This window comes from Dipodomys spectabilis, unplaced genomic scaffold, assembly GCF_019054845.1.
Source record: "Dipodomys spectabilis isolate Male_0828 unplaced genomic scaffold, ASM1905484v1 ptg000173l, whole genome shotgun sequence".
NCBI lineage: Eukaryota > Metazoa > Chordata > Mammalia > Rodentia > Heteromyidae > Dipodomys > Dipodomys spectabilis.
Genome location: NW_024870850.1, coordinates 1,743,334 through 1,769,017, shown reverse-complemented (window position 1 = coordinate 1,769,017; position 25,684 = coordinate 1,743,334). Strand labels below are relative to the sequence as shown.

Sequence of the window (25,684 nt, the reverse complement as noted above, 5' to 3'; positions counted from 1 at the left end):
CTGCTTTTGCTTTGAGTTTGTTGATACACTTGGAGTTGATTCTGGTGCAAGGTGTATAAAACGATCGATTTTGTTGGTACCATGTACTGAAAAAGCTGTCTTTCTTTTATTCTATTTTACTGGCTCCCTTATCAAAATTGGGTGATTATAGGTCTGCTGGTTCATTTCTGGGTTTCACTTCTATTCTATTGGTCCTTAGTCTGTTCTTGTGCCAGTAACAAGCTGTTCTGATTACTATGGCTTTGTAATAGAGTTTAAAGTTTGTATTCATCTTCTTTCAGCACTGTTCTTTCTGCTAGGGGTTTTTTTCCTATTCAGTCTTTTTATTGCATTTGAGTTTTGGATAGCTTCTTCTATTTCACTAAAGAATGAGGTTGGAATATTGAAAGCAGTATGGAGGTACCTCAAAAGACTAAACAGAGCTCCCCTATGACATAGCATTTCCAATTCTGGGCATTTACCCAAATGACGACAAACAAGGCCATACTAAAGGTACCAGCATAGCTATATTAACTACTGTATTATTTACCATATGTAAGGTTTGGAACCAAACCAGATTCCCCTCAATTGATGAATTGATCAAGGAAATGTTATATATATATATAACATGTATATACATTTACATATATATATAGGAATACTATGCTTCTATCAGAAAAAATTGATTCCTCCTCATTTGTAAAGAAATGCATTAGTGTATATACACACATGCCTACACACACACACACACACACACACACACACACACACACACACACATATATACATGTATATAGGGTTATCTTCTCAGATGAGTTGAAAACCTCAAAAGTTATGTACATATATCCATATAAAATGATGCTAAGTAAAATTTACCCCAATTTATTAATACAAGAGGTCTCATTTCCTTGTTATTGTTCCAAATATACTATGATATTTGTTTGTTTCTTTTGTATGTTCTTCCTGTTATGGTATATCCCCTGATGTGACTATATTGATTTTGGTACCTTGCATCTTGTATTTACATTTGTCTAATCTGGGTTGGGGAGGGGAATAACAAAAGGCTGAAACATGACATAGGATGACCCATTGCAACATCCATACCCACAGGACAATATACTGGAAACAAACTTTACAACTTTGGGCTGGGGAATACAGTGGGGTGGGGAGCAATGTGGGAGGGGGAGGGAAGGGATAGTGGGAGAACAACAAGAGTAGGGGCAATAATTATCAACAAGCAATGTACTCATTGCCTTACTCATGTAACTAAGCATTCTGTACAGCATGTTCAATAAAATAAAATTTAAAAAAGAAATGTACTCACTATCTTATTTATGAAACTGTCACCCCTTTTCACATAATCTTGACCATAAAAATTTGAAACAAACCAAAAAAATAAAAATATATAAAAATCCTCTGTCCAGCTAAAACATGGTAGTAAGAATTTACAAAATAAGTGATATATATTGTAATGAATGTACAACTGTAAAAGATCAGTGGCAATCTTATAGAAAGATTTTTCTTTCCTCCTACATTTTTTGTCAGTCGTGGGGACTGAAATCTCAGTCTGGTTGCTCTCCCTGAGCTCTTCAGCTCAGGTTAGTGCTCTACAACTTGAGCCACAGTGCCACTTATGCCTTTTTCTGCGTATGTGGTGCTGAGGAAGTGCACCCAGGGCATCACGCATGCACTCTACCCCTGAGTCACCTTTCCAGTCCTCCTCCTACATTGTTAAAGAAGAAATGATGTATGTTTTCTGATACCTAGTGCATGATTGTGAACAAGTGTACCAAAATACATATCCAACACTGCAGCACCATGTAGAATATGTTCACTTCCCTGAACGATCACTATTCTCCAGAGCCACTAAAGTCTCTGCACAGAATTTGGGTCTAACATATGTTGACAAGTAGAAAACATAGAGTTTCTTTTGATATTGATTTATGTTTGTGGTACAGAAAAATTTCCTCTACTACCAAATGTTCTCAACCCAATGCATCATGTTTGAAGGTAAAATGTCAGAATGCAAAAGTGGAACTCAATTTCAGCATTGACCATGGGTTATTGACATGCAATTGTTTGTTTCAGCAATATCATGGCTTCCCCAGGCAATAGTAAATGGTTGTATTTCTGAAGGCCTTTGCACATGGAATTCTACCACCAACATTCTGTGGCTGTAATTGACATTGTGTGTGGGAAACAACCGTCTGGGTATGATGCTCTCAGAACATCTCACAGACATCTCACAGGCAAAGACTTTGTGTAGATAATTCAGCATGCACAGGACATGGCATCCTCTGAGGCAATCAGTTGCATCATCCCAAATGGCTTCCATGGAAATACTTTCATTGCAGACGTTGTACCCAAAATTTTCTAGGCTAACTCCATCTCTGGGGCCTCATTCTCTGTGGTCTTGGATAGAATCATAGCACCTGGAGTGAAGAAGGCAAATCCACGCATGTATTCCAACCCATGTTTTTCTCCTGCATGAAGGCAACAGATGTAGAGCCTCAGGGAAGAGTTTTACACATTAAGTCAGGGAACTCACAAGAGGTTTTGATTATAATGGAGCAACAGTGTAAATCTCTTTCTTTAAAGGCTCACATGTATACATTAAAATACAAATGAGTATACATGCCTAACATATGGGCTTCACTTTTTGGAATAATGGGAGAAGCTTCAAGGACGCTCTATTTGATTTTCACCCTCATTCTTCTCCAGCTTCCCGTCCTGGTCATGTCTTTGGCTGGCACTAGCTGCTTCTCTACTATGAAGCACCGAGCACACATGGATGGAGATGTGATAATTGCGGGATTTTTCCCTCTCAACACTTTGGGAAAAGATCATAGTAAGAGTGAAGATTCCAGGCAAGAGGAGCATACACCGTAAGTAACGCATCATTTTATTCCCATTTTCTCTTTTGTTCTGAGGATGGGCAATGGATGAGGGAACTGTGGGTGGACACGTCATTGATCTCTGTCCCTTTCGACTGACCTCCAACTCTATTGCACCTGGAGGAGCTCAGTCTCATTATTTTTTTTACATCAACTGTTGGTTGATTTTCTTCTCGTAGTAGGAAACAAGTCTTTTTCCTTCTATGTAGATTCTCTTTAAAAGTCAGTAAATTCTTCATTTTACTCCAGCATGCCTGAATTTCCTGCTTTTCAGCTGTCATTGCAGAAAATGAAGTGGTGTTTTTACAATAAACCTGAGTCACTGTCATGAGTTCTGTACTAAAAGGCTTAAACCACATTTTCTTCCTTCCTAGGCCATTAGTGAGAAATTGTCTTTAATAACACCTGTATTTTGAGTACATTGATAAAATTTCTTATGGCCTGCTGATGACTCATGCTGATAATTCTAACTACTCATAGTCATGATATCTGCAGATTTAGGTTTGAAGCCAGGCCAGGTTGGAAAATCTGTGAGACTTTTATCTGCAATCAACCGCACAAAAGCTGAAAGTGAAGCTGTGGCTGAGTTACAGTGTTAGCCTGGAGCAAAAAAGCTCAAAGATACTGTTCAGAAGCTCATTTCATGCTGTGGGACTCTCTCTCTCTCTCTCTCTCTCTCTCTCTCTCTCTCTCTCTCTCTCTCTCTCTCTTGCTTGCTCTGTCTCTCTCTGCCTCTCTGTCTCTCTGTCTCTCTCACTCCCTTTCTCTCTCACACACACATATACACACACACATACACAGACACAAGTTCTTATTATAGGCAAGTAGTTACTGTTTCAAACTAAACATTGTTTCTGTTTTATGTCAGATATATTGCAGAACACATGCTGTAACAGATAGGATAGCATTTTAAAGATCACTTATAAGAGAATTTAATCTCCCCAGGATGAATTCTACTTTCTTTGTGCTCATGCAAGTTCTTGCCTTTTTGTCCATAACACATAATTTAATTAATAAATAACTATACTAAAAAAGATAAGAAAAGAAAATGACCATGCAGAGTGAAGAAATTCTAGCAAACTATCTGAAAATGCCACTGTGTCTATCATTTGCACTTGTTTTTCAAGTGTTGGTGTGACAAGTATACACTGGGGTAGCTGCCCACAATTGAGAGCAGTGATCCCAGGATAGCAATTACTCTCTTCCATGCTATATAAGATATATGTCTTTATCTTATATGTCATTGGTATGTTTTTCTTTCTTTTTTTTTGTGCTGATCCTGGGAAGTCAGGTCTTGGGCGCTGTCTGTCACTAAACATTTCTACTTAAGGCTAGTGTTCTAGCACTTGAGCCACAGCCCAACTCCTGGCATTTTTGGTAGTTAAATGGAGATAAGAGTCTCATAAACATCCCTGTCTAACCTGGCTTCAAACCACAATCCTCAGATCTCAGCCTATTCAGAAATTAAGACTACAGGAATGAATCACTAGTACCTGGCTTACTTTATTCTTTGTGTTTCCACTGGGGAACACAGATGATTTTCATTCTCTTAATTTCCCAAAATATGTTTGAGTATTTGTCTTAAGGTGCTAATATAGACACATTAGGTAGTATAGTTAAAGCAAATGGGCATTTCTTAGCTACACACAGATACAAAACATAGTCTGGTCTGGTTTAGTAATATTGTATCTATGCTATTGACTACAAATAACAAATTTATCCATTAAATTTTTCTTGCAGATAAGTGGAGTTACTTTTAACCACATCCTTCCCAGCATTTCTTATAGTTTTATTGATAATGGTTAATCTAACTAGGGTGAAGTGAAATGAAAGTGGTGTCTCGATTTTCATTTCCTTTGTGACCAGGGATGATGCACAATTTTCATGTGTCTACAGCCATTCTTATTTCTTCTTCTGAGAAATCTCTCTTTAAGTCATTTGCTCATTAATTTCTCAGATTGTTGTTTCTTTAAGGGCTTGAGGGGTATTTTGGATATGACGATCTTCCTTGATGGATAGCTGGTAGAACAAAAATCTCCCATTCTGTGCTCTTTCTATTAAGCTTGTTACCTATGCCCTTTGCAGGACAGAAACTTTTATGTGCCATGTACACTCATTTATCAATTCTGTTGTTCATTTGTTCTGATCCTGGTAGTTTCTGTAGAAAATCTGAGTTGTTCTTATGAGCCCAACACTTCCTCTACTCTTTCCTATAAGTTTCATGATTTCTGGCTTTACATTGAAATTGTTGATCCATTTTGAATTGATGTGTGTACTAGATGATGTATGGACATGTAATTTCAGTTTTCTATACATCGATGTACAGTTTTTTCAGCATCAGTTTTTCAGCCTAAAATTTTGGCTCTTTTACTGAATATCAGGGAGCTATAAGTCTTTGTGTTCCTTTCTGGGACTTCTATTCTCTTCTATTGATTCTCTGGTCTACCATTTCTTCAATACCAACCTGTCATCATTACTATGGCTCTGTAATAGAGTTTGAAGTTTGTTAAAGCAATTCGTCCACCACTGTACTGACGACTAAGTATGGCTTTGGTGTTCATTGTCCTTTTATTATCCATGGATTTTTGGATTGTTTTCTCTCTCTATTTGAAGAACTTTGTTGGGATTTTTATTGATATTGCATTGAATTTGTAAATTGCTTTAGGTAGTATTGTGATTTTCCACAAGGCTAATTTTTCTAATCCAGGACCATAAACTATCTTTCCAGCTGCTTAAGATTTCTTCAATTTCCTTCTTCAAATATTTAAAGTTTTCACTACAGATATCCTTCACCTATTGCTTAATTTCCAGGTAATTTATAATTTTGAGGCAATTGCAGATGAGGTCCCTTTTCAAATTTCAGCCTTGATCAACAGTATAAACAAAGGCAATTCATTTTGGGGGTTGATTTCATACCTAGGTATGTTGCCAATGTTCCAGGTCAATTCTAATAGCTTGGGGGAGAATTTTTTGGAGTCCCTTCAATACAGTATAATGTCATCTGTCCAAAGGGTCAGTTTTACTTCTTGCTTCCGCATTTGGTTCCCCTAAGTGCTTTTATCTTGCTTACCACTCTTGCTGGGAATTCCAATACTCTGTTGAAGAGGAACAGAGAGAATGGATATCCTTATCATGTTACTGATTTTAGGGAAAATTGCTTTAATTGCTGAACATTGAGCATAATGCTGGCTGTAGGTTTGTCATATACAGCTTTTTTATACTGAGGAATGTTCCAAGTATTCCTACCTCCTTCCAAGTTTTTATCACAAAGGAAATTTGGAACTTATCAAAGGCTTTTTCATCATCTATCAATATGATCATTTGTTTCTTTCCCTTGCTTCTGTTAATGTGTTGTAATATGTTAACTGACTGACATATGTTAAACCAGATTAGTATTCCTGGGACAAATCGAGTTTCATCATAGTGTTTAAATTTTCTCATCAATGATTGACTTCTATTTGCCAGTATTTTTTGAGAACTTCAATGTTCATATGGGAGATGGATCTGAAATTCCTTTTCTCAACCTGCACTTCTCTGGTTTCCATAGAATGAATAGTGTTTCTTACTTTCTATTTTATTGAAGAGTTTGAGAATAATTAATAATTCTCCTTTATAAGTTTTTTTTAGAATTCAGTTGTAAAGCCATCATGTCCTGAGTTTTGCCTGGAAGGGAGGTTTGTTATTGCCAATTCGATCTCATTGTTTGTGATGGGTCGGTTTATTCATTTCATTTTATTTATTTGGTTTTATTTTTATTCTCACTGTAAAGATAGCATATAGAAGGTTAGTTACATGAGTTAAGTAATCTGTAAGGAGGACAATTCTTTTATACCATGTCTCTCCTACTCTTTTCCTCCTGTCTTCACCCACACGATGGCCAGTTCATTTTCCACATAGTGTCTAGAGAGTATCACTGTTGTACTTGTTCGTCCTTGAACCACCATTTATGTACCCTTTCCTATCCTCCCAAAACAAACAAAATAAAAGGTAAAGAGATTAACAAACCATAACAATGACAAATAAAAATGTCTTTCGTTTCTTTTTCTTGGAGTTCACTTCATAATATATTATTTTACATGGTCATCTGTCCACATCTATTGAGTCCTCATCTACCACTGCAGTGCATATCCTCCCTTGGCCTCTGTATGTTAATGTCTAGGGTGCTATAAAATATATCATCTCCCAGAGAAAGAAACTACAATATTTTGTTTTTCTTTCTTTCGTTCTACAGGTTTGTTTGTTTTTAAGTATCTCAGTATAAATATATTGGCAAGAGGGTAGCCATCACTGCATTTTACCATGGTGGGCTTGGAAGTGTGATTTGAATATAAAGCTTCCTTACAATTCTCTCCTCATCTACTGTATTTGAGGTTCCCTCACAATAATGATTTCATTGGAGTTGGATGCATCCCTTTTGTTTTGGTACATAAATAATAATAAACTCCCTTACCTGTATTTGAGCTCTTGTTTGGGTTGATATTGTAGGAAGAGCTGTTCAATATGTTGGGTCTGTGAGAAGACAGTGCTATAGAATCTTTCATAACTTTGTTTATAAAAGTTGCCCTTAAATTGAACATTGGATCGTTAGACTGGCCTGCCACATCAACACAAAACATAAACTTATTTTTCACAAAGATGTACTGAGTTGTTCTAAGATAAAGGCAAGAGAATATTGCTGTCTCAAGGAAACCTAATATGAAGTCAACGACAATGAGGTAGTAGGGGGAGAAAGTGCTGTTTCTCTCATTCCATCTCTCTCTCTCTTCTTAAATAAGTTTCTGAATAGCATTCATGACAAATTCCCCTCATGTCCTTACCTAGTTCAATATATAAGCATAAGAATCTACATTTACATTCCTTCCTAATTAAGGTTAATATTATGATTTGTTCAGTAGCAAAGAAGCAAGCATTCAACGCAGAAAAATCACAAGTTTTGAAATATTCCTCCTCAATTTCTATGCTCATGTAGGATCTTCAAGAACTATCAGTTTGTTTTGGCTTTGGTTTTTGCTGTTGAGGAAATCAACAAAAATCCTGTTCTTTTACATAACATGACTCTGGGACTTGATATCTATGATGTTGAATTCAGAGCTTGGACAATGTTTAAGAATCCCTTCATTTGGCTCTTTGGAAAATACAAGATTCCAAACTACTCTTGTATGAGAGACAGGAGGTCTACAGCAGTACTAACAGGACCATCAGGAATAACATCTAACCAGATTGGGACATTGTTGGGACTCTACAGATTTCCACAGGTGAGGGTGGGAAGTTTATAAAAATGTCTAACGTGGTACGATGTCAGGTGTTAAAAGAGGATGAAAGGAAGACACTCAATTTTTAAAACTATTACATTTTGTGATATGAAAGAATAACTACTCAAAGATAGTGGGATACATATAGTCCACTGTTTGGAAAAGAAGATTGGAAAGAGTTCAAGCAGACAAATGCTTATTTATTCCTTCAAGCTATATGAATAATGTTCTTTAATAAGTTAGGAAATGGAAAATGACTTTGCAGTTTGCAGATATGTTGAGCAGCGTATTCATGGTTCACACCTATATTCCAGGCTACTCAGGGAACTTGTATCTTCAAATAACCAACAGGGAGCACGATGTGATGTGTAACTCAAATGGAAGAGTACCAGTCTAGAGGGAAAAAAAGCCAAGGAAGTGGAAGAGGCCATGTGTTTGTATCCCTGTATTGGCTTGCACATAAATATAAACACACACATACACACATTGGAATATATAGGTTGAAAGAAGAAAGTCAGCATCAGAACAAGAAATGGTAAATGTGTTCTCTTGTAGATGAAAGTTATATCTAAAGTATGAATGTGTAATGGGAAAGAAATATGGAACATACACATAGCCATTTACATACACACATGGTATATATAGGAATGGAACACCATGGTTTAACTTTTCTGATCTACTAACAATATAAAAAAGAACACCAGAGAGATGAATTACACCTTTACCCCTTGTCTGACTGGAATAGATATTAAGGGAAAAAGACAGATGAATAAAAAATGGACAGGTGGGAAAAACAACTTAATAGTCAATGTACCTATTTGGAAATGGAATTTGGAAAGTCAGGGAGTGGTTGGGGTTGATATAGACGTAATGTGTTGATAGAGTTATTGATAAAGATCAACAGACATTTACAAATCATTAAATTGTACTTTAAAAAACAACAAAACCATCGTCTGCCTACTTCAACTTGTTCTTAGCCTACTTCAAGACTACGATTGTGTTGCATGGAAATCTCCTCATTCATGAATTTTCTTTCCCTTTAGTTTAGCTTTGGACCTTTTGATCATGCCCTGAGTGATCATAACAAGTTTCCTGCTCTCTATCAGATGGCCACAAAGGACACATCAATGTCCATAGCCATTGTCTCCTTACTGCTTCACTTCAACTGGAACTGGGTGGGGCTGTTGACCTCACAGGATGAGAATGGTTCATGGTTTCTGGCTGAATTGAAAGAAGAGATGGCCAAGAACAGAGTTTGTGTAGCCTATGAGCTACTTGTCTCAACCCAAGACCTATCACATTTATTCAGAGTGATGGCAGTTTATAACAAGATCAATAATTCTTCAGCAAGTGTCCTCATCATATATGGTGATAAAGATTCCCTAATATCTATAATAATGAGTCTTGAGCAAATTTTAATACAAGGCAAAGTCTGTGTCATGAATCTACAGTGGGATTTCACCATGAAAACGAGATATTTCATGCTAGGCTCATTGCATGTACCTCTTGTTTTTACACAGCATCATGTAGATGTTTCTGGATTCACAGATTTTGTCAAGGCAGTTAATCCTTCCAAATACCCAGAAGACATTTTCCTTGCTAGACTGTGGTTTCTGTCATTTAATTGCTCAGATGCTGAGTCTGACTGTGTAATATGGGACAACTGTCCTCCTGACACCTCTTTGGATTGGTTGCCTAGACATATTTTTGACATGACTATGTCTGGATACAGTTATAATATATACAAAACTGTATATAGTGTGGCCCAGGCTCTCCATGAGATGCTTCTTCTTCAAACGGAATTTCACACAGTGGGAAATAGGAAAGGAACAGTGCCTTCCCCTGCACAGGTACTTATTTCTTCTTTGGAGGGCACACACCATTAGCAAAGACTCTTGTTGAGAGAATTCTTACTGTATGAATTTCTAAAGTTCTGCATATATCCATGTATTTATATATGTATATATACACACGTTTAAATCAAGGTTTTTAATAATCAGGCATACATATTTTGGTTTCTTTGTTAATATGTGATTTTATGGAAAACATACTGTACAGAGTGCTTACATTTTCTATTGAGCATTGTTATCTTCTTTGTTTCTGCCCTACCATCCCTTCCCTCCCCACCTTCCCTTCTCTCAATTCCTCCACCTCCATGTTAAGTTCATTTTCAGCATAGTGTCTTGTACATCTCATTGTTACAATGAGTCAACCTGTATGCTCATTTCATTATTTTATTATTTTCCTTCCTCTCCCCATATTAGAGAAATGTATATAGAGGATTCAGGTCACTGGAATCAATTAAAATGAAAACAGGGGTTATACCATGGGTGAAGAACTTAGAAAATAAACAAAAATTCACATAGTACATTATTAGTACATTAAAAACAACAGCAACAAAGATAAAACCTCTGTGTCTCTACCGTGGGGTCCATTTCGCTTAGCATTATATTGTAAGGTCATCTGTACATATCTTTTGACATTTCTGCTTGTCTGCTAAGATTATCCTACGTGTATACTAGTTACTTCGAATAAAAGAGTCCATGGACTTATGTGTCTTTGTTCCTGGCTTACTTCAGTTAATAATTCTTTCAGATGGATGCATAGAATTGAATTCATATATATATATATATATATAATATATATTATATATATATATATATGTAACTTTCTTGAGGGCTGTTTGGGTTTGTTCCATATCTTAGCTATGGTGAATTATGCTGCGATAGTTATGCTCACAATTTTAGTTTGGCCTTGTTTATGATTGTTTGCATAAATGTCTAAAAGTGGGATTACTGGGTCATAGGGGTGCTCTATGTGTAATCATTTGAGTAAACTCCATAGTGCTTCCAAAGTGGTTGAACAAGTTCACAATCCCACCAACAATGCACTAGGACTCCCTTTTATCCACATCCCTTTCATCATCTGGTGTTATTAGATTTCTTGATTATAGTTATTATAACTAGGGTGAGGTGGCATCTCAATGCTGTTTTGAGTTGCATTTTTTATGGCCAGAGAGTTTAATGATTTCTTCATTTGTCTATTGACCATTTGTTGTTGGGGGATTTAATATTTTGTGTTCTAAGTATTCTTTACATATGAATTTCTTGTGGGCATCCTATTGATCTTGTTAGCTATGTCCCATGTCATGCAGAAACTCTGCAATTTAAGGTAATCCCATTTGTCCAATCATTGTTTGATTTCTTGTGTTTCTGTGTCCTCATTAAGAAAATTTTGGCATGTGCCATGGAAGCCTAGAGTTTCTCCTATTCCCTCCTGTAAAGTTTTCAGGGTGTCTGCTTTACTTTGAGGTATTTGTTCCATTTGGAGATGACTCAGTGCAGGGTGATATACAAAGATCTAGCTTTAGTTTTCTACAGATGTTTAACCAATTTTGTCAGCACCATTTACTGAAGGGTCATATTTCTTCCATTCTAGTTTTTTTAGCTCCCTCATTGAAAATGAGGTGGCTTTAGGTCTGTGGGTTCATTTCTATGTGTTCAGTTCTATGCCATTGGTCATCAAATCTGTTCTTGTGCCAGTACCAAGCTCTTTTGATGGCTATTACTTTGTAGTAGAGTTTGAAATTTGATATTGATATTTCTCCATCACTGTTCTTTCTGTTAAGGATTGTTTTGCTATTTGTTGTCTTTATTGCTTGATGTGAATTTTTGGATTTATTCGTCTATTTCATAGAAAAATGAGATTGTGATATTAATAGCTACCACATTGAATCAGGAGCTTTTTTACTGCATGTTTTCTGTCTTAACTCTGGGATGTCATTCACCGTATAGTGTTGCTATTTTAGCTGCACCTTTTCCTGAAAAACATCCAGTATTACAATCCTGCTGGAGATCAAGTGATTTGGGATGAGAAAAGCAAATTGGAGCCAGAGTATGACATTCTGAATATTTGGAACTTTCCAGAAGGCCTTGAACTTGCAGTGAAAGTAGGAAAGTTTTCTCCATATGCTCTACATGGTAATCAACTGTCTTTATCTGAAGATTTGTTAGAGTGGGCCATAGGAACTACAGAGGTGGGTTGGATCTAATCCTAATAATTTTTAAGCACACACAAATCAGCATTAGTCTCTCTTTTAGTGTATACCTGGCTGAGTTTTAGCAACTTACCCACATAACTCTAGCTACTCAGATAGTGGAGATCTGAATATCATGGTTAAATATCAACCCAAACACGAAAATCAGTGAGACTGTTAAGTCCATTTAACCACTAACAATCTGGAAGTTAGCTATGTTTCCAGTACCAGAGTGGTAACTTTGAGCATAAAGGCTCAAATCTGGTACCAAGATCTTGATTTATAACACAGTGATCAAGTACCTGTGGAGGTGCTTTTTTCTTTTGTTCCCTTCTGTGGAGATGGATTTAATGGTTAATTGGCATGCTACTTAACCAACATTGGTGAAAGGAGTCCTCAAAGGCACCTCTGAGAATTTTACCCAGCCATGGACACTAGAAAATGAAGAAGATACCATGGGCCTGAGGTTCACATAACACTACATAAAGAGGTCTTCCTTCTTCTATTCTCCATATGTTAGATGAATAGGAGGAAAGGTATGGCATGAATTCAAAGAAAGCCCATAGGACTGTACATTAGGAATTACTTTCTCAGCACTACTTTGCACCTTTTAAAGATCCCATACTTCACAATGATTCCACAGTCTAGATATCAAGGTTGAAGCACATAAGCCTTTGTGAATTATGGAATATGGACTTTATAACAGAATTCAATTAGTTGACTGCTTTTATATTCATAGAAACATTTTGTTTAGTAATCAATTAATTAAACAATTCACTCTGTGAAGTGTTAGAGAGAAAGCTGAACAGTTACTGACACATCCATGATTTTCCTCAGACTCCTCACTCTATCTGCAGTGAGAGTTGTGGTCCTGGATTCAGAACATCTCGTCACGAGGAAAAAGCAACCTGTTGCTTTGATTGTACTCCTTGCCCAGAGAATGAGATTGCTAATGTCACAGGTAATTCTATGACTTATAAGAAATTGTTCCTCTTACCCTAGTTGTCCTCAACCTAAACAAATCATGGCAAATATTGTATACTTGGTATACACAGAAAATTTTGGTTCAAATATTATAACACTCCAATGCATACCTTTTCAATACGTGTGAGAATCATTGAAGGAAAAAAAAATTTGAATAAAAATAGCTAAATAAAAATAGATGGAAATACTATGTGGTTGTGATTTCAAAAGAAACAAAAATGCTGTTATGAGAGTAAACGGTGTTATATTAAGAACAACACAGATGTGAACAATTTCTTAAATTCTTTGAAGAAGAAGTTCACAACAAGACCTAATGGTAGTTTACACTTCTCACCAGATATGGAGCATTGCATGAAGTGTCCAGATCTTCAGTATGCCAACACACAGAGAAACCAGTGCCTCCTGAAAGCTGCAAGTTTCCTGGCTTTTGGAGATCCCTTGGGCATGGCTCTGGCATGCATGGCTCTTTGCTTCTCTATTCTAACTGTTGTTGTTCTTGGAGTGTTTGTGAAACACAAAGACAGTGCCATTGTCAAGGCCAATAACCGGACTCTCAGCTACATCTTGCTCATCTCCCTCATTTTCTGTTTCCTCGGTTCCTTGCTCTTTCTTGGCCATCCCAACACAGTCACCTGCATCCTACAGCAGATCACATTTGCGGTTGTGTTCACTGTGGCTGTTTCCACAGTGTTGGCTAAAACGGTGACTGTGGTTCTGGCCTTCAAGGCCACTTCTCCAGGGAGAAGGATAAGGTGGCTGCTGGTATCTGGGACTCCTAACTTCATCATCCCTATCTGCACTTTGATCCAGGTGACCCTCTGTGGACTCTGGCTGGGAACCTCTCCTCCCTTTGTGGACACAGATGCACAATCTGAACATGGCCATATCATCATTCTGTGCAACAAGGGCTCCCTCACTGCCTTCTACTGTGTCCTGGGATACTTGGGTTCCCTGGCCATGGCCAGCTTCACTGTGGCTTTTCTGGCCAGGCATCTCCCTAACACCTTCAATGAAGCCAAGTTCCTGACCTTCAGCATGCTGGTGTTCTGCAGTGTGTGGCTCACCTTCCTGCCTGTTTACCACAGTGCCAAGGGGAAAGTCATGGTGGCAGTGGAGGTCTTCTCCATCTTGGCCTCTAGTGCAGGACTTCTAGGCTGTATATTTGTTCCAAAGTGCTACAACATCTTGTTAATGCCAAATAAAATTTCTCCATATGGTTTTACGGATAAAAGACATAGTAGAAATATGTAAACTTATGATTAAACTCAGAGATTTGATTAGTGTACAGAAGATCTGATCTAATTCTACAGTAATTATCTCTTCTTGTAATAGTTTATATTATGGAAATTTTATTTCAAAGAATAAGGATCTTTTGTGCATTTTCCTTGTACTGGTAGACACAGGTGATGGTGATCACCATTTAAAAGAAAAATTAGCTTCGATATTTTTAGTTCCTCCTATTTAATCTGCGATTAATCCTATCATCTCATTAATGTCTTTTCACTACTGTCCTTTTCAATACCTTTTCTCATTTTTATGCATATTACCTTCCAGGCTGCCCATCACCATGTTTCAGAGTACTCCAACCCATTGCATTAATGTATTTCTCCTCACAAATTTGCATATTTTAATATTATTCTTAGAGATTGTTTTGTTCAATTCTTGCTTATATCTACTCACACATTCTCCTTTTGAAATTATCCTGAGTCTCTTTTGTGGGACCTTTCCCTCTGTTCTGGTCTTTCTTTTTCTTTTCTCTCTCCATCTCCTTCTGTGTCTTTCTCTTCTGTCTCACACTACTTCCCTCATATAACTTAGCAATGACTTGTGTATGTTACAGGAAACACACTTTGATTTATGATTAGAATGTACAAGATTTTTTATTTTCTCTGAGATTAAAGTCTGTAATGCATAAAAGTTATTCCCTTAGGGCATGGATATTCTTTTTATTTTATCATTGATTGATCACGCTTTATTAATTTCACACAGATTTTGGAATATTCAATATATATGAAGTTATTTATTGTAATTTTATCACTTCTGAAAATCTCTTAAATTGAACAATTTCATCTGTCACATTTCAAGACTTAATTTGATGAGGACGCATTACTTACAGTTTTTAATATATTGACTTAATGGGTTCTAAACTACTTTTACAGAATCACATATTTAAAACATGTGGACACAATTGCACTCATTTCTTTTCTATTCTAGTGTTGGTTACATGTTTCTTCTGATATTAATTAAATTCTTTATGCATGATTCAACTCAAGGCCTATAATGCCCGCTAATTTTTCACTCTTGCCTTTTTACCTCTTGAACCATAGTTCCATTGGTCTCCATTTGTTCACTTATTGGAAGTAAGTGATCCTGCCCACGCCGACTTAGAACTTTTTCTCATGTTTGTATTTCTAATAAATAAATGGCTACGTAACTTTCTATAAATTAAATTTAGTTGAAAATATAACAATGGGTAGACCAAAAATATTGTGTGCATGTACTTTTGATGTAGGCATGCTATTTAACAAATGAAAATGTAAATAATTTCCAACTTCCTCAGTATGATAATGAAAATATAATCAAAATACTCATCAGTTTCTATTGAGTTGTCTACCATCCTTATTTATTGAAGAAATTTCAGTAATATGGTAGCGTTTATATTATTGAATGAAATACTGAATCCTCAATATGTAAAGTGAAATTGTTGGTCGTATATGTAATCTCAGTGATTTTGCACAATATTTTGTACTCCTTGCTAATTTTTCTTAGAATTTCAGAAAACTTGCACAACACATTTTCTCTTAAATGAAAAAAATGAAAAGAATATATCCATGGTTAGATTGATGTGTTGAAGCAAAATTGGGTGGATAAGGTACAAGAAGAAAGTAAATGCCATATAAAGGAGGAGTTCATGGATAAATAGAAGGTCAGAAGTAAGTAATAAGGGAACAAGGACCATGTAGCCATATGAATTTGTGTGTTACAACAAACCTTTATTCATGAGAAGCAGCCTGGATTTGTCACTTCGTCATGGTTTACTAATCTTCCTTGTCTGTGTGAGGGCGGGGGTGGTGTATGTTTGGGTATGGTATTGGGAATCAAATGCCTTATGTTTTTATCTTATTTTTGTACCTTTGTAAAGGTATGGATATATTCTACCAACTATTAAGGATTTCATATGTATGGATGAAAATAAAATATCTGAGGTCATTAATATAATTTAAATATATAGAGGAAATACATTATAATGGGCACAAGAGCATTTGGACAAATGAATTTATGTGCCCACTTAAAACTAACATAATGAAACCCATGTTATACTGTAACCCCTGTGTAGATAATCTATATAATAAAATGTATATAAAAAAGGAAATATATGTATACTAGTACAAATTTAAAATAAGAGAAAAATGTGAAAATCAATCTATTTAGGATGGGAAAATTAGCATCTCTCTTGTCTATTTGGAACAAATTAATTTTAAATTCACTGAATAAAAGAAATGAAACATGACCCAAAATTGATTTCATCTATACCTTCAAACGCTGGTTTTACAAAACAAATACCTAGGACTCAAAACATATCTAAAGATCTGTAAGGACATATACAGTGAAAGTAAAGCTACAAAATAACAAATTGGGCTAGAACCAGAAAATGAAAGTTAACCTATGTTCAGTTTGACAGAATTAAAACTGTGAAGGGGCTATATTCCCAAAAGCACACTATAGATTCAATGTTATTCCACTGAAAAATACAGTACACTTGTTTTCAGATATAAAAAATTAAGAGCAAGCCAAAAACCAGTGGTGTACTCTGATAACCCTTGATGAGAATTAGAATAGTCTTCTTTTAATCCAGGCTGGAAATCAAAAGATGGGATTTCTTAACCGAGCTGGAGCACAAACCCATGGAAATGCATTACCTTAGCAGAGAAACAATGAACACACCTACATAAAATCTGTCAGTGAAACAAATGTGAAAGGTTTCATGTGGGCCAGCTACATCTCTAAACCTTCCCTTTAGCTGTGGGTGGAACCAGAGCTCAGCAGCTTCAAAGTAGGAAAATATTGGCTAAAAGCAAAATAAACTGAATTGGTGGTTGGCTTGGATGAAGGAAAAACCAGAAGTTTGGTAGAACTGTATGAGGCAAGGGGTCAAGGGCTCAGACTTCTAAAACTTTCATTGAAGATTGCATTGATCACCTGTGCTGGAAAATGGGGTCTAAGAGATTGAATGCTAGAGTGACATCTTATCAAATGCCACATACTAGATTAAAATGTCACTCCCAAGAAATGGACAGAACTGTGATATTTTAAAATCAAATAAATAAGTTAAGTACATTCAGCAAAGTAATCTAAAACCAGCAACCACTAAACTGAGGAAGAATCCAGGGAAACTATCGAGGTCCAAATAGTACCTAACAGAAAGTATCTTAAATACCTAGGAATAAATGTAACCAAGAAGAGAAAAAGATCTACCTAAAACCATTAGTGACTGAAGAAAATAGCAGACATAAGAAGAAAAAAAATCTCTATTGGTCATAGATTGAGAAAAAGAATATTGTGAATATACCCATATCATTCAAAATGATCAATATATTCAATGCAATCCTTATAAACATCTCGAAGTCATTCATCATTGAAATCGAAAATTCCATCCTAAAGCTCATAGAGAAGCCCAAATTCAAAACCATCTTAAGCAAAAAGAATAATACAGGAGTTATTACAATACCAGACTTCAGAGCCCTAGTCACAAAGCCAGTATTGTGCTTGCCAATCTCAGACATGAAGAGCCACAAAATAAATCAGATGACCTCAGAATGAATTTGACAAAGAAGCCCACCACACACACACACACACACACACACACACACACACGCACACACACACACACACACACACACAGGATTAATCACTGGATAATAGTCTAAGAACTGGATCTATACATGCCAAAGATAGAAAATAGCTCACTCTCTCTTCCCACCTGAATTAATGAAACTTCAAGTGTAGCAAAGTTTATTACACCTATTTTTGTTACATTAAATAACTGTACAAGGAGCTTTCAATTTGATTTGTCTATTTATGTATAACCTGATCAGGTCAACCCCTTACAGTTAGCTGGCAGTTAGAATGAAATTGTGTCATTTGAAGGACAATGAATAGACCCACAAAGCCTCATTTCCAGTGAGGTGCAAGCTCAGGAGGACAAAGGACACAAGGTTTTGGTAATATTGTATAGCTAGACCTAAACATAAACATAAGTACATACTGTGCATACACAGAACTTGCTTGTAATCGTTGGACAATTTGAAGGAGATATGGGAAAGACAGAGAAAAATAATATCCATCTACATCATATATGTGCGTGGATATGGGATAATTCTGTGAGAGCAGGAGGGTAGGAGAGATGAGGAAAGAGACTAACATATGAGTCTAGTAAAAGTATAACATATGCAGGAATGACATTATCACAGGTAGACCTCTATGTAGAGCTATTGTACATTTCAAAAGACTGATATGGGTGTAACTGAGTAGCTGTCACTTGGAAGTAATTGATGGAGGTAGGACGATGAATGTAGATGTGGAAGGTGACTGACCAAGGACAAAATGCTTTCTACACATAGGGGAAATAGAGCCAAGAAACCTCTAGAAATTGTTTTGGGAAGGAGGTAAATGGATGAGCATTATGGAGAGTGGGAATCTGATAGCGACAAATTAACACACATATGTAAATCCAAACAATAGCTTCTACTAAAACTAATATATGCTAGTAAAATGCTTGAAAGTAATGGATAAAATTCTTTTTTTATTTTTTATTGTGAATATACTATACAGAGGGGTTACAAATACATGGGCAAGATAATGAGTACATTTCTTATCAAGCATTGCAGCCTCCTCCTTTGTTTACCCTTCACATCTCTTCCTAGCCTCCCCGTGCCCCCCCCCACCCAATGCCCCCCTCCAAATTGTAAAGTTCGTTTTCGACATGACAACTTGTACTTCTCATTGTTGCAAGGGGTCCACATGTATTCTTATTTAAACGACTTGTTTTTACCCTTCCCCTCCACAATTATACTGACATCAAATATAGGGAAAGCAGGGGTTATATTGTGGGGGAGGGACATACAAAGCAACAAAGAAATAATCTTATAAATGTGTTAGAAACAAATGCATGAAGGAAAAAAAAATATAAATACATATCTAAGGGTTCATTTTCCTAACAGCACATTATCTGACCTTTTCAGCCTGACTCATTCAAATACTAGATATTGCAAATAAGGGAAACCATGGGACATATATTTCTTTGGGCTTTGCTTACTTCACCTAATATAATTTTTTCCAAGCCTTTCCATTTCCTAACAAATGGGGCAATGTCATTCTTTCTGATGGAGGCATAGAATTCCATTGTGTATACATACCACATTTTCTTGATCCATTCGTCTACTGAGGGGCATCTGGGTTGGTTCCATATCTTAATTATGGTAAATAATGCTTCAATAAACAGTTGTGCTGGTAGCTTTAGTGTGGTCTTGTTTGTAAACATTTGGGTAAATGCCCAAAAGTGGGATTGCTGGGTCATATGGGAGCTCTATGTGGAGTCTTTTGAGGAACCTCCACATTGCTTTTCAAAGTGGTTGAACAATTTTACACTCCCACCAACAATGAAGTAAGGTTCCCTTCTGTCCACATCCCCTCCAGCATCTGTTCTTGTTAGAGTTCTTGATTTTTCCCATTCTAACTGCGGTGAGGTGGTATCTCAATGTTGTTTTGATTTACATTCTATTATGGCTAGGGATGTTGAGCATTTCTTCATGTGTCTATTGGCCATTCCTAATTTTTCCAAAACCTTCATCATAAAGGGGTGTTGGATCTTGTCAAATGCTTGTTCTGCATCTGTTGAGATAACTATATGGTTCTTATCCTTGCTCCTCTTGATGTGATGAATAATATTAATTCATTTGCGTATATTGAACCAGCTTTGCATTCCTGAAAAGAACCCTGTTTGATTAGGGTGTATGATTTTTTTGGATGAATTGTTGAAGTCTATTGGCCAAAATTTTGTTGAGAAGTATTGCATCAATGTTCATCAAAGAAATGGATCTATAGTTGTCTTTCTTTGATGAGTCCCTGCCTGGTTTTTGGATGAGGGTTATGATGGCTTCATAGAATGTGTTCAGTAGTGAACTTTCTCTTTCAGTTTCATTGAAGAGTTGAAGGAGTATTGGTGTGAGCTCTGCTTTGAAGGCCTTGTAGAATTAATCTGTAAAACCATAAGGTCATGGACTTTTCTTAGCTTGGAGGTCTCTTATTGCTGTTTCTATTTCAGTGCTTGATATGGGCCTGTTAAGATGGTTTAACTCATCTTGGTTTAGTTGTGGCATGTCAATATTTGCTAGGAAAAGGTTCATTTCTGCCAAGTTCTCAAACGTATTAGCATAACGTTTTGAGAAGTATTCCCTTATAATGTTCAGAATCTTGGTTGTTTCTGTGGTGATGTTTCCATTCTCATTTGTGAGTTTATTTATTTGGGTGTGTTCTCTTCTTTTTCTGATAAGATTTGCTGATGGTCTGTCAATTTTGTTAATTTTTTCAAAGAATCAATTCTTTGTTTTGTTGATTATTTCTATAGTTTTTTTTGATTCTAATTAATTTAATTCTGATTTAATTTTAATTATTTCTTTCCATCTACTGGATTGGGGTATATTTGCTGCTCTTTTTCAAGGAGGTTCAGATGTCTAATTAAATTGTTGGTTTCAGATCTCTCCAATTTGTTGATGTAGGAACTCAGAGCTATAAACTTGCCTCTGAATACTGCCTTTGCTGTGTCCCAGAGGAGCTGGTAATTTGTGTGCTCATTTTTGTTGAATAGCATGAACATTTGATCTAATGTCTTCCATGAGTCACTCGTGCTTCAGCAGTGTGTTTTTCAGCCTCCATGTGTTACCGGATTCTCTTTGGTGGCTTTTGGTGTTAAGTTCTAATTTTATTTCTTTGTTGTCAGAGAGAATGTAAGGTATAACTTCAATGTTTCTGAATTTGGACAAGTTTGCTTTGTGGCCTAAAATGTGGTCTATTTTAGAAAATGTTCCATGTGCTGCTGAGAAAAACGTGTATTCTGATTCTGCTGGGTGAAATCTTTGGTATATGTCTGTGAAATGTAGTTGATCTATGCACCCGTTTAGATCTTCGGGTTCTCTGTTGAGTTTTTGCCGAGTTGATCTATCTACTGGGGAGAATGGTTTGTTAAAATCCCCAACAATTAATGTCTTTAGATCTGTGTGGGATATTTGGGAAAGTAGTGTTTCTTGGATAAATTTTTTCCAAGGCTTTCCATTTCCTAACAAATGGGGCAATGTCATTCTTTCTGATGGAGGCATAGAATTCCATTTTGTATATATGCCACATTTTCTTGATCCATTCTTCTACTGAGGGGCATCTGGGTTGGTTGCATATCTTAGCTATAGTAAATGATGCTGCAATAAACATAGTTGTGCTGGTAGCTTTAGTGTGGTCTTGTTTGTAACCATTTGGGTAAATGCCCAAAAGTGGGATTGTTGGGTCATAGGGGAGCTGTATGTGGAGTCTTTTCAGGAACCTCCATACTACTTACCAAAATGGTTGAACAAGTTTACACTCCCACCAACAATGCAGTAAGATTCCCTTCTGTCCACATCCCCTCCAGCATCTGTTGTTATTAGAGTTCTTGATTTTTGTCATTCTAACTGGGGTGAGGTGGTATCTTTTTTTTTTTTTATTTTTTGTGAACATACTGTACAGAGGGGTTACAATTACATGGGCAACATAATGAGTACATTTCTTATCAAGCATTGCAGCCTCCTCTTTTGTTTACTCTTCACATTCCTTCCCATCCTCCCTCCTACCCCCCAATTCTTCCCTCACACCCCCCACACAAAGTTGTAAAATTCATTTTTCTCATGACAACTTGTACTTCTCATTGTTGCAAGGGGTCCCCCTGTATCCTTACACGAACTGTTTTTCCCCATCTCCTCCATAATTTATACCGACATCAAATATAGTGAAAGCAGGGGTTATACTGTGGGGGAGGGACATACAAAGCAACAAAGAAATAATCTTATAAATGCATTAGAAACAAATGAATGAAAGAAAAAAACATTAAAATACATATCTAAGGGTTCATTTTCCTAACAACACCTTATCAGACCTTTTCTGCTTGACTCATTCATATACTAGATATTGCAAATAAGGCAAACCATGGGACATATCTTTCTTTGGGCTTGGCTTACTTCACTTAATATAATTTTTTCCAAGCCTTTCCATTTCCTAACAAATGGGGCAATGTTATTCTTTCTGAGGGAGGCATAGAATTCCACTGTGTATGTACACCACATTTTCTTGATCCATTCATCTACTGAGGGACATCTGGGTTGGTTCCATATCTTAGCTATGGTAAATATTGCTGCAGTAAACGTCATTGTGCTGGTAGCTTTAGTGTGGTCTTGTTTGTAAACATTTGGGTAAATGCCCAAAAGTGGGATTGCTGGGTCATAGGAGAGCTCTATTTGAAGTCTTTTGAGGAACCTCCATACTGCTTTCCAAAATGGTTGAACAAGTTTACACTCCCACCAACAATGAAGTAAGGTTCCCTTCTGTCCACATCCCCTCCAGCATCTGTTGTTGTTAGAGTTCTTGATTTTTCCCATTCTAACTGCGGTGAGGTGGTATCTCAATGTTGTTTTGATTTGCATTTCCTTTATGGCTAGGGAGGTTGAGCATTTCTTCATGTGTCTATTGGCCATCCTTCTTTCTTCTTCAGAGAAGTTTCTCTTTAAGTTTTAGCCCACTTATTTATTGGGCAATTGTTTCTTTGAGGATTTGTTGTTGGGGGATTTAATTTTTTGAGTTCCATGTATATTTTAGATATGAGACCCTTCTCCGTTGTATGGCTCGTGAAGATCTTCTCCAAATCAGTTTGCTTTCTATTGATCTTGCTAGGTATGTCCTTTGCCATGCAGAAGCTCTGCAACTTCATGCAATCCCATTTGCCCAACCTTTCTTTGATTTGTTGTGTTTCCGGGTCTCTATTAAGAAAATTTCGGCCTGCGCCAAGGAGACCTAGTGTTTCTCATATTCCATCCTGTAATGTTTTCAGTGTGTCTGCTTTGACTCTGAGGTCTTTGATCCATTTGGAGTTGATTCTGGTGCAGCATGATATGTAAGGATCTAGCTTTAGTTTTCTAGACATTGTTAACCAATTTTGCCAGCATCATTTACTGAAGAGGCTCTGTTTCTTCCATTCTATTTTTTTAGCTCCCTTATGGAAGATTAGATGGCTATCGGTCGGTAAGTTCATATTTGGGTTTTCAATTCTATTCCATTGGTCCTGAGGTCTGTTATTTTGCCAGTACCAAGCTGTTTTGATTACTATTGTTTTTTAGTAGAGTCTGAAATTTGGTATTGATATTCCTCCAGCAGTGTTCTTTTCATTGAGGAGCAATAAATTATAATTTTATCAGTGTTTCTAACACTGTGATAAAGTATATGACGAGTTGTTTTATGTGGTTGCAAGGTTTCTTTTTCTCCTTAAATGAAGATTCACTCAGTGCTTCATTGACTGGCTATTTAACCATTTTTGGTGAAATGAATCGTTCAAGGCACCTGTGAGAACATGCTCATGTTATGGACACTTGGAGCAAAGACATAATTACGGTAGCTCTGGGGTTTACATAACCCTGTTAAAGGGAGGTCTTCCTCCTTGTTCTTCCCCATGAAACAGATGAGTAAAATACAACATATAATGACATGAATTCAAGGAAATCCCATAGGGCTTTACGCTAGGAATTACTTTCTGACCACTAGCTTCTGCCTTTTAAGGATCCCATACTTTGCAACAATTCAACAGGCTAAAATCAAGGTTGTAGCATGTAAGCCTTTTGGAATAAGAAATTATAAAATTATTCAATTAATAAACTGCACTTACCTACATAGAATCGGTATGTTTAATAATCTGAGTCTTTAAACAATGGACTTTTTCATAAGCCAACAGTTACTGACACATCCTTGAATCTCCTCAGACTCCTCATTCTGTTTGCAGTGACAGTTGTGTTCCTAGATTCAGGAAATCTACTCAGGAGTGAAAGCCTGTCTTTTGCTTTCATTGTTAGCCTTGTGCACAGAATGAGATTGCTAGTAGGACAGGTAAGTCCATGAATTATGAAGAAATTCTCCATTTTTCACTAGTTTTCCTCTTTCCAAAGAAGTTAATGCAAAGGTTGTGTATTTGGATTAAAGAGCCCGTTTTCCTATCCTTTTTTCATAATATACTTTGGAGAAGTAGGGGTTTTCTATTTGCAATATGATAGAGCATGATTTTGAATTGGATATTCAGTTATGTTTTCTAGTCTATTGCAGGAAAAATTATCTCCAGGTACCCTTCTTATCACTAACCATTAGGACAAATTGTAAACTCTAGCATGAATTTAAAGGACAGTGTTCATTTTAAAGGTTACATTTTACCCACACAGAAGTCAAGGATATGACATAATCTTTATTTCTCAGAGCCCAGAACGGGTCTTTACACAAAGCAAGTGCTCATAAAGGTGGATTCAGTTTAAGAGTGAGGATGACCACAGAGTGTCCAAGAGTGGACACTGTTCCTGCAGTTTCACAGGTGATCAGGCGAGATAAACATAATGACATGAATGAAAGGATAATATCCCACAGTGATGAAAATATGTTTTATGGAGACATGTAGGAAAGTACAAGCTGTATAATTACAATTTTCAATAGGATCCCAGAACTGTCCATCAGAATGAGAAAAAGTATATATAATTTTTGTTGGTATATTACGGTAGCCCAACTGTCACATTATCAATACATGTGATAGCCACTGAAGGAAAAAGTTTTAAAAAAAATGCCCTGTATAAAGAAAAAGATGGAAATGGGAGGCCTTTGTAGCTGAGAAAAGAAACAAAAATACTTTTATGATAGTAAATTTCCTCAATTTCCTAAATTCTTTGAAGAAACAGAATTCATAACAAGAACTAATAGGAGTATACTCTTTTCACCAGACTTAGATCAGTGTGTGAAATGTCCAGAACATTACTATGCTAACATATAGAAAAATCAGTGCCTCCTGAGAGACGCAAGTTTCCTGGTCTTTAGAGATCTCCTGGACATGGTTCTGGCCTGCATGCCTCTGTTTCTCTATACTAACTGCTGCTCTACTTGGGATGTTTGTGAAACACCAAGACACTGCTATTGTCAAAGCCCGTAACCAGACTCTCAGCTACCTCTTGTTCATCTCCCTCATCCTCTGTTTCCTCTGTTCCTTGCTCTTTATTGGCTGTCTTAACACAGTCACCTGCATTCTACAGCAGATCACATTTGGGGTTGTGTTCCCTGTGGCTGTTTCCACAGTGTTAACCAAAATGGTGACTGTGGTTCTGGCCTTAAAGGCCACTTCTTCAGAGAAAAGGATGAGATGGCTCCTGGAATCCAGGGTTCCTAACTTCATCATCCCTATCTGCACTCTCATCCAGCTGACTCTCTTGTAGACTCTG

General features: G+C 36.7%; 1 pseudogene; it reads left to right on the top strand.

The window, feature by feature from the left end:
• The first annotated feature begins 2,646 nt into the window (after positions 1 to 2,646).
• LOC122119869 lies at positions 2,647 to 25,678 on the top strand (annotated as a pseudogene).
• Positions 25,679 to 25,684: the final 6 nt, after the last annotated feature.